The sequence below is a fragment of the Spinacia oleracea genome, chromosome 3, assembly GCF_020520425.1.
Source record: "Spinacia oleracea cultivar Varoflay chromosome 3, BTI_SOV_V1, whole genome shotgun sequence".
Lineage (NCBI taxonomy): Eukaryota > Viridiplantae > Streptophyta > Magnoliopsida > Caryophyllales > Amaranthaceae > Spinacia > Spinacia oleracea.
The window spans coordinates 35334769-35345857 of record NC_079489.1 but is presented as its reverse complement, the minus strand read 5'-3'; the positions used below and the strand labels follow the sequence as shown (position 1 = coordinate 35345857).

The following is an 11089-nucleotide window of genomic DNA, read 5'->3' as shown; positions in this document are numbered from 1 at the left end:
GAGTCCACATGGCCAGGTCTTCAAAACAAGAAACAAGAATGAATGGAGTAACAAAGAGTCCATATGCATATAGATATATTTTCTATGTTCTTTTTTAAATGACATAATTATTTATGCATGTTTGTTCATGCATGATTTTAAATGTTAATATCTCTAATTATGGATAATAAAAAATTATTAAAAGTTGATATTTAAAAAATGTTTATTGAGACGAATCTTACACGACTATGTACCTTACACGACTATATTTTTTACTTAAATATAAATCACAAAGTGAAATCAAAGAAGTTTGTGTGAATAGTGTCATAAACCTAATTGTGTCAGGTAAATAAAAACGGAAAAAGTATATAATATAAACGAAAACATTAGAAGAATTGTTAGTGGAATTTTTCATCTAATGAATAGTTTTAGGTTTAATAAATTAGGTAAATTACATTCAGATCAAACTAGATGAACAAATTTAAATGATAATCCGATTTAATCAGTTTTAACAAGTCAAATAAATTCAAATGATTTCCAGTATAAAGAACCGCATGAATCTAGTATTCTAGTTTACACCAAAAACATTATTTCGCTGATTTGTTATTTCGAAGCTCCGAAACCAAAATGAACCCAAAAAGACATTGAATTCGGAGTATACTTCATTTTACAACGCATATCCGATTCCATCTCGAGGAGTTAAAGGTTGTCCGTTGTTGCATTGCATTTTATGATTATTCCAGTATGTGACGTAGGCACAGTCGTCGTCGCACACCACTTCAGAACTGTGATTGGTTTAGATTTATAAATTGCATGTGGGGTTGCTATTTTAGATTTAAATTTAAATCCCATGTGGGATTATTTATGTGAAAACAACCAATGGGAGCTCAGGATATAGCATTATTCCATACCCAGAGGGTATATGTATCAGCTTTCGAGAAAATTGGTGTTGGATAAATCATAACGACAAACGGAAATGACTATATGAGATTGCTAGATTTGCTGGCCCACTTTGCCTAGTGTCCTCCTTACGGCCATTGACTCATTGATGTAGGATGGCGTTGGATGGGTTGGGAAGAGATAGGTTGGGACGTTGGGTATGGGATGTGGGGTTTTGAGTTTACTGTCAACCTGAAATGCCGGTCTAGGATTATTGGTGTATTATGTGGGGCTTGTTGCTGCGACTATCTGTTATACTTTACTAAATGATAAAATAAGTAAGGGTGGTAGTAGAAAAAGACAAAAAAAAAAAATTGTGAAATTTAATTTGTGGAATTTGATGGCGTCTTGCATAATAGATTTTGATTGTGGTGCATTATGATTGTAGTCTTGGTTAATTTGGAAAAAAGTTCCACTTGGACAATCTTTTACGCAAAGAGTAATAATCGGTTGAAGAGTGTGAAGAATTAGATAAAGGTGAAAGCGAGCCTTTGCAAAATTAGAGTGATAATCATTGTTGTGAAACAGGTGAATGGTGTAAATGTATATATGATTAATTTTGCTTCACGACTTCATGAGTATGGAAGGTCTTAAACTTTTGATAAATGATAAATACGGAGTAATTAAGATTTTTAGTGTGTTTGAGTTTTTATTAGATTACTATGATCAAACTAGGTATCACCATGTAGTTTTTTCTTTAATTGAAGAGAGACATGTGCGAACTAGGTCTAATAGCGCCTTTGACTAGTTCTTTTGTACCATGGAGGTATATGAATGACAGCAATAGTGTGCCCGGATTAATGTGTATCTCATAAAAGGAAAAGTATGACAATTTTCTATTTCTTCAAAGAGTGACTCAATCCTTCCTGCTTCTATCTGCGATGACGAAGTACTACTAGACCAGTATCTATTTTTGTTTTGTTATGTAATATATGGATAAGTATATTGCAATGGCAATCAACAACCAAAGCAAAGAGAGCTGATGGATCCATTCTTCCAATTTTCATTCTGAAACCAAGCAATTCATATGAGTGCTACTCAACAACATCAAGCAATATAATTATGAGTCATTTTTTGTCACTCAATACTGGTGCAATCTGGTTTCTTATGTGACATTGCTTGAAGAGTTTCAAGCTCTTTTGTCACAAATTTCTGACATCACATAACCTTTAAGTTATGGTGAAGCTGCACAACATCCTTTATGGGTTGAAGCTATATAAAAAGAACTGAATGCCCTGGATCAGAATTATACTTGGGAATTGGTAGAATTATACAAAGGTAAAAAGGCTATAGGGTGTAAGTGGGTGTTTAAAGTAAAACCGAAGTCTACAGGTACTCTAGAAAGGTGTAAAGCAAGACTAGTTGCTAAGGGTTTCAATCAGAATTATGGGATTGATTATGAAGAAACCTTTAGTCCAGTGGTAATAATGACTACAATAAGGTGCTTGATTGGTGTTGCTGCCAGTAGAAATTGGTCTCTCTTCCAAGTGGATGTCAACAATGCCTTTCTCCATAGAGCTTGAAGGAAGAGGTACATATGAAAGTTCTTGAAGGTATTGACAACCCCAACAACAAAGTCTGCAGGTTATTCAAGTCAATCTATGGCTTAAAACAAGCTTCAAGGCAATGGCATGAGAAGCTAATGACTGCCCTTGAAACCCATTTCATTCAATCTAAGTATGATTATAGCTTGTTTATCCACAAGCAGAATGGACATATCAACATTGCAGCAGTTTATATTGATGATATCATCCTCACTGGTACAGATTTGGACAAACTAGCTACATTGAAAGCTTATATACATCAAAAATTCGGTATCAAAGATTTGGGAAAACTCAATTATTTCCTTGGTATAGAAGTTGGTTATTTTTCTGAAGGTATCATCCTTAGTCAGAAGATGTTCACTAAAGAGTTACTTAGTGGTTGTGGTTTTGACACCACAAAAAGAGCAATTACATCTTTGCCTGTGAATATCAAGTTAACACTTTCAGATGGAGAACTATATCCTGACACAGAAAAGTATAGGTCTTTAGTTGGCAAGCTCAACTTTCTAACACACACCAGGCTTGATCTCTCTTATGCATTGCAGTCTTTAAGGGAATTTCTTCAACATCCCAGAACACCTCATGTTATAGTTCTCCATCACACCTTGAGATACTTGGCTCATACAGAAGGGCAAGGAATACTTTTGAAAGCTTTAAACACTATTAGTCTACAAGATTTCTCTGATTCAGATTGGGTATCCTATCTAGATTATAGGAGATCCATCACTGGCAATGTGTTATTGTTAGGTGGTTCCCCAGTTTCTTGGAAATCCAAGAAGAAAAACATAGTATCAAGGTCTTATGCAAAGGCAAAATACAGGGCCATGGCTACATCAGCCTCTGAGGTCACTTGGATGGTAAATTTGTTAGAGGATATTGGAGTCACCAATCTCAAACTTATCACTCTACACTGCGACAACCAGTCTGCCTTATACACATTGCTAGGAATTTAGTTTTTCATGAAAGAACAAAACACATAGAAATTGATTGTCATTTCACACGTGACAACGTGCTAGAAGGCTTGTTGCACCTTACATACTCGCCTACTAAACATCAACTGGCATATGTTTTTACTAAGCCTCTCTCATCTGCACAATTCCAGACTTTATTGTCCAAGATTGGAGCTTATACTGCCCATCAAGCTCCATCTTGAGGGGGATGTTATGCATGGCTATATTTCTTACTTGTGAAAGACATGTCACCATTACATTTCAGCTTCAATGTCACCTTAAGTCATCTTACATGCTGACATGGTTTGTTAATATTCCTTCCTTGTTTTTACGAGTTTGTTATAACAGTTTTAGAAGCTTCTAGTATTTGTACTAAGCTATATTAGGGCAGCCTCATTGTAATAAATTATTTTGATCATTCATAAAAAGATCAACACAATCAGCTTTATGTTCTCTCTCTTTCTTACTGTTTTTCTGAATTGTGCTCATACTTGAGCAGATTTTGTCAATTAATTATCAATAGGTAAAAAATATAAAAAGTTAATGTTATAAATCTACACATTGAGACGATTTTAATAGGACTTATATGAATGAGGGCGTCAAAATCGCAGCCAGGCATGTATTATGAAATACATGCCATGGGCTTGTTTGTAATTTCCCAGCCATTTTGAAATTGTTGAATAGTCAACCCCGTTTGCCAACTTGGATCCCGTTACTGAGGTGTGTTTGCCAACGTGCCATCAATAATCATTAAAATGAATACCATATAGAAAAATTGAGTACCAATTTTGTAATATGAATACCATTTTAAAATATTTAGCACCATTTTTGTGATATTAATACCACTTTATAAAATTTAGTACAAAACGAGTACCATTTAAGGAAAATGAATTTCATTTAGAAAAAGTTTAGTACCATTTTTGTAATACCAATACCGTTTTACAAGGGGTGAAATGATTTGCCAAGTCAGCACTCCGTTTTACAAGTGTACAATACCGTTTTACATTTCCCCCAAAAAATCCCCAAATATATTTACCATTTATATTTACCTTTTTATTTGGGGTTGGCATGTTTTTGCAAATACATGCCTGGCATGTATTTGGACTTCCTCCATATGAATATACTTTTTTCTTAAGCATAAATCACAATTGGTAGTCAAAGTATATTATATAAATAATGTCAAAAATCAAATTGTGTCATCTATAAAAGAACAGAGGAAGTAATAAATACTCCATAATTTCAGTTAATCAATTAATAAATCGGTTCAATTATTCAATTAATAAATACTTCCTCCGTTTTTTAATACTCGCAACGTTTGTTCTTCATGCCAATGCATAACTTTGGTCATTTATATCATAAATTATGTTTTTGCAAAAATTATAAAATTTTGATATTTTGAAAATACACATTGAGACGAATCTAACAAGATCTCACATGGCTATGTTTTATCTTACTCCCTCCGTCCCAAAATTATTGTCCTGTTTGACTAAAAACACGGATTTTTAGAAAAGTGGAATACAGGAAATTGAAATATAGTACATTAATGTTGAAAAAGTAGAATATAGTACTCCCTCCGTTTCTTTTTGTTTGTTACGTATTCCTTTTAAGGTGTTTCACAATGTTTGTTACATGAGAGAATCTTTCCTTTTATAAATTATTATACTATCATTTTTTGTGCCATCTTTAAATTTTAATTGGTCCAATTTTTTCAACTCATTAAATTTTTTTTACAATTTCCCAAGTATGTTAAGTTAATAATCTTTGTGCTTTTCCATTATTGATTCATTTTATAAATAAAACAATCTTATTGGTTGTTGTAATGATTAATGAATTAAAGTTTTATTTGGGTTTATTTTTTTAATAAAAAAGATAAAGAATCTTTATTATACGTTAATAAACGTGTAAAAGTTCAAACGTAACAAACAAAAAGAAACGGAGGGAGTACATGTAAAAAGGAACAAAACTACATGGGGAAGTGAAATAGTACATGTAAAAATGAATAAAGTATATTTTCTTTTTATTTTGTGGTACGTCCCAAGTGAGGGTAACATGAGAAATATTTCATGTTCAAATAAGGAAATATGATTATAATTATGAGACACCCGATTTAGAAAAGAGGACTATAATTTTGGGACTGAGGGAGTATATAAAAAACACAAAAAATAGTCAAAGTAGATTATATAAATAGTGTAAATAGTCCAAACGTTGCTAATCTTAAAAAACGGAGGAAGTAGTTTAATAGTGGTAAGATATTAAACATTCTTCTAGAAACTATCCACATAGAACATATCAACATAGCAACAAATAATCAAGTTAGGTAGTCTGGATATATAATAGTGATATTAAGTTGGATATGGACATTAATTTGTGATGTTTGCAACACTAAACGTCTCAACATACGTTAGAGGATAGGAAGTAGCGGCCTTCACAAAAACATTTATGGATGACGCAAGTGATTACAACAATTTTAGCTTGTGAAGTTAAAATGTAAAGAGATGAGTTAAACTGCTTTGTCTTGTTCTTGTGATATTTTAACGTCTTACTTTCTGGACAAACAACCATTGTTTGTCCTCAAGTTGTTGATCTTAGCCTTATCTTAGGTTGGCATCAGGCCTGTTCTAATTACAAGTGCGCTGCCTTAACATGTCATGGGTTGCCACTTGCCAAGTTCAAGTCATTGATCCTGTACGAATCGTGTTTTGGCCGTGATAGATTCAGACAACGATACCAATGCTTTAGATCTTTAGTAAAAGACGAAAGAGTATTTCGCTTTGTGCTCTTCGCATTGATGCGCTACCAATGCATATCATCAATAATTAATTGATGGATTCTTCAGAGCTAAGGCAAAAAAATGTTTCTCCCCTTTCTTATTAGTGGACGTACTTTTTAAGTTTGACGTCATTCATATAAGTTATTTTTTAAAGAAATATGTTCTTGCTCCAAATATGCATTTAACATATTTATACAAACTCTAATAAATATGGTGCAAATTAATTAAAGAGTTAATTATTCAGTGAGATTAAGTAATCGGAATGCATAGCTGGAGGCCGCTTCAGAGCAAGTGAAATTAATATGTAATTAATTGCACCACTTAGTCTTCACTAAACCCAAAGGGTCACACAAACAACATGGCAGACTCCCTCAAAGATTCAAAAAAAAAAAAACAATTTGGATACCCAATAGGCTCTCAATTGGGCCTGCAACCCAATAGGTTAATAAACACATGACATACTCTTTTAAGGATTTTTCCTCCCTATGGCCCAGGCCTATTATAATAAAGCCCATCAATATTTGTTATACTTCCTCCGTCTTTTAATACTCGCAACGTTTGTTAGTTTCACGCATGCCAACGCACAACTTTGATCATTTATATCTTAAATTATCTTTATGCAAAAATTATAAAAAGTTGATATTTTGAAAATACACATTGAGACGAATCTAACAAGATCCCACATGACTATGTTTTATCTTATATAAAAAACACTACGAATAGTCAAAGTAGATTATATGAATAGTGGCAAAAGTCCAAACGTTGCGAGTATTAAAAGACGGAGGAAGTATAACACTACGGAGTATTAATATCTCGCCTCATGGCACATCCCAATGTATGCTCATTTATTATCTTCACACACACTTTAACCTAGTAAGAACCCTCTTACAGTCCGAACCTACTCTTACTTAGGTGTCGAAGGGGTTTTTCTTGGAACACCCCGAAACTAGTTTAACACACTTGTGTGTAGGTACTTTCGAGCCCAATCCACTCAAATACAAGCCAAATCTTCTCCTATCAACGAATAGGCTTCATTTGAAGCCACTTGTTTCATACGCGGAACAATTTGGCGCCGTCTATGGGGAAGATACTACAAAGACTTGAAAAAATCCGCTCTTTCTAAGACAAGATGGAAATTCCTTACCTAGACACTGAATCATCAAATTCATTTGTTTGAACCACGCGCCTACTCTCCGAGTAGGCCAACTCACACTCACACCGGCGGAGGGAAGGTGAGTAACTCCAACCGTCCATCCATGCCCACAGAGCCACAGATGGAGGCAGTCATGGCCATAATGCAAAATTACTTTGCACAAGCCAAGAAGAAGACTCCAGATATCGGCCACCGTTGCAGGAAAAGAACACGGCGAAGGTTAGATATGGGAGAGCTACAACCTAATAGGCAACATTCTAAATCTCGCAACACCCCTCTGTTGAGGTCTGGAACTCAAGTGAGATCTTATTGGACGGAGAGTATTGGGAACTCTCAAGAGGTGTCTCAAGAGGTGTCTCAAAAGCACCCGGATTGGTACATAGAGCCAACTCCCCAAACTTTCCGAAGTAACAGGACAGTGGCGAGCCATGTGGAAGCAATCCGAAGTAGTTTGCATAGCAGATTGCCAAGATTAAGAACATGACAGGGTAGGCGAATCTAGCCGTACTGAAGATGAACAATAAATAAGTAGAAGATCAACTACTATGAGAGAAAAATCGAACACCTACAAACGTGCCCCTGAAGGTTCTCGCATGAAAGCCTCGGGGAGAAGAGGAATCATGGGAGGATAAGGAAGAAGGTAATGACGCCAAAGTGATCCCCGTTCATCTCTTAGATGGTAGAGGAGAGTATATCGAAGGTCGGGTTGCCCTCGCATTTAACTTACACTGGAACGACTGATCCGAAGGACCATGTGAGAGCCTACGAGGAACACATGTACTCATTCACCTACTCCGAGGCAACATGATGCAAGTACTTCTCGACCACGTTGACAGGAGTACGTAACATCAACATGGTTCAGCAAATGTAGGGGGGTAATTTTTCTTGTATGTTGTATTTTTGAATGCAAGTTTTAGAGGTCTGACAAAATCCGACTGAATTTTTCCAAATACACCAAACTTTGATCAATTTATCGACATGCGTGATTCCGGTAGTTGGCTTAATTTTTGACAATCTAACCCCCAAGGGGAGCCAATTTCAAGAATCACGCTAATGACTTCAATCGGTTTTAGAACATTGAATTTCGAAGGAGTCGCCACCAAAATTTTTAAGGGTCGATTTGGAAAGACCGTGACTCAGATATATAAGGCATTGAATCGAAAACCGAACAAAGATACGGATTCGGGAATGAAACACTTATTTTGAAAGATTGCAAACTTTGGTAAATTCAATACAAGGATCGTTTTCGTGTAGAAAATACTACCATGGTACTAATTAGGCGGGTTGACATGCATTTTAGAACATCGAATTGCGAAAATGGTTGTGATAGTTTCGCTTTAATCAAATTTAGGGAACCTAAGCCGGTTGTCCAAAAATTATCTTGTTTAAGCGTGATCAAACTTTGTAGGTTGATGTATTTAGCATGTGAGGTTATGAAAGTAATAAACAAGTAAAGAAAATCATCCCAAGAATATTATATAGGGTGCATAAAGTAAAATCACACCACCTAGAATATTGAATCTTGAAATTAAGTTGTTCATTATAAAGTATCATCGATTTTGTACTTGAAATAAAAGATTGAACTTGAATATTGAATCTTGAAATTAGGAGGCTAAATATTCAAAGACAAGAAGATTCATGCTAGAAAATTCTCATCTTTGATATGCTCCAATACTTGAAAGTGTTCTAATTTTAAGAGAGTTTTCTCTCATTTAAACATCCCTGAAAATTGATCATTTGAACTTGAAACTTGAAGTTCATGTGTTCTAGTTTGAAGAAGGGTTTGCACTTCTTCAAACATCCTTGAACGTTTGCAAAAGTTAGGGTTTTGTAAATTGTATGATGATTGTTAAGATTATTTTCAAGAGTGAAATCTCATTTACTAATCATTATTTTCGAAAATAACTTGTAAAGATCGATTGAAACTTGAACTTGAATTAAGAGTATTGAAGATCATTTGAAGGAAATTTCAACAATGAAATCCTTTCAAATATTACTCTTTTATTTAATTTTCTAGTCATTTAAGGTTTGTTGATCAATGAAACGAGTAGAAAATATTTTTTTGTTAATTTTTTTTTAATATCTATAAGAGAGGCCAATCATTGAGTAACCTTGGTCATCACCACATTTATTTCCTCTCTTTTAATATAATATATAGATAGATCGAACATAATTAAATTTGAGCAAGCACACCCTCCATAGAAGAGCGAGGGCGACATATGGCCTCTAAAGGCTTTTCCTTAGGAACAACGACGGCACCAACACCACTTTTTTCGGTCAAGTCTACTAAACCAGCCTCAGTTGCTTCCCAATCAAAACATTGAATAAGAGTTTCCAATGCCAAAGTAACATTTCTAATTGCTAAGTTATTCCCAGGACAAGTTCTTCTTCCAATTCCAAATGGCATATACTTGAACCCTTCGATCTCCTTTTCGAACCTCTCTGGCTTAAACACGTTAGGTTCGTCCCATAGGTTAGGGTCTCTATGTATTTCCCAAGCATTAACAAAGAGTATGGTTCCTTTTGCTATGTGAAACCCTCCTACAGTGCAATCTTTAGACGAGTAATGTACAAGGTAAATAACTTTATTGTAAATCGGGATAATTTTTACCAATTTTTTTTTATAACTTTTAACATCTTTTGATTAACTTTATATTATGAATATAAAATTTAATTAACAAATATTTTAAAGAGTTAGATAGTTATCTTTTATAAATTCATATTAATTTCCAATGAATAAGTTTTATTAAAATAATTTTTTTTATCACTAAACAGTAGATATCTTTTACATTATATTAGAGTAATTTTTAAACATTTTTTCTTAACTTTGAATCTAATTTTATGTGTACCAGTACCACGCCATGTCAGCATGGAAAACATGGTTAAGGCTGCAACCCGTCGAAGATTCCTCCAATAGTCCCCATATGGGGACCATATAGGAGGGATTGATTGTATCCTAGATGTTCACCTATAATGAACTTTAGCCTATTAGAAAAAACGATGTCATTTTGGGTAAAGCATTCCTCGGCCGCGGATGGTGAAGAGACCACCAAAACAGGCTGACAGCCCAACTAGAGAGAGAATATTGGGCCGTAGCGCTCGGAGAGGGATTGAAGTGTCCGGTGGAAGGGGGCCTTGAGGAGGTGTAAATGGCCCAATATAGGAATTGATAGTGGGCTTGGTGGGAGGTTCTTGTTCTTTGGATTAGAAGATAGAATGAATTTGTAAAGGAAGAACATAATTGCAAATATAGATAGGTAGGTATAGATTTTCTCCATTTACATGCTCTCTTTTCTTTTGGTGTGAATTTTGGTGTTTGTGGATACTCTGGATAGCGTTATTTTGGGATATGGGTGAGTGCGTGTAATTATAAATTTTGTTCCGTGACGTAACAAACAAGGACAAATTTGCATCGAGGAATCATGGGATTTGCATCACTCGATAGCTTATGGAGTTCACACTGAGTCTACTATCTTACGATCCAATTTTTGCAAAACGATCCAGATAACAAGCAGAATCGCAAGGATTGTGGGATCGTAGGTATAGGACTACATACTAACGATCATCTATAATCCTATATGAATTACAACAAACTTTCAGAAAATAAATTTCAACAATCTTTGACATAAAACATTGCATTTGTTCAAAAAAAAAAAAACTCTTATGGAAAACATGTATACTCTCTAATCTATATTGAACAAAACGCGTACTACGACATACTTAATATATTAATACTGAAATATTATAGTCACTA

General features: G+C 34.6%; 1 pseudogene; it reads right to left on the bottom strand.

The window, feature by feature from the left end:
* Window positions 1–9508: 9508 nt before the first annotated feature.
* LOC110786292 (cytochrome P450 81Q32-like) lies at window positions 9509–10613 on the bottom strand (annotated as a pseudogene).
* Between the last annotated feature and the right edge of the window lie 476 nt (window positions 10614–11089).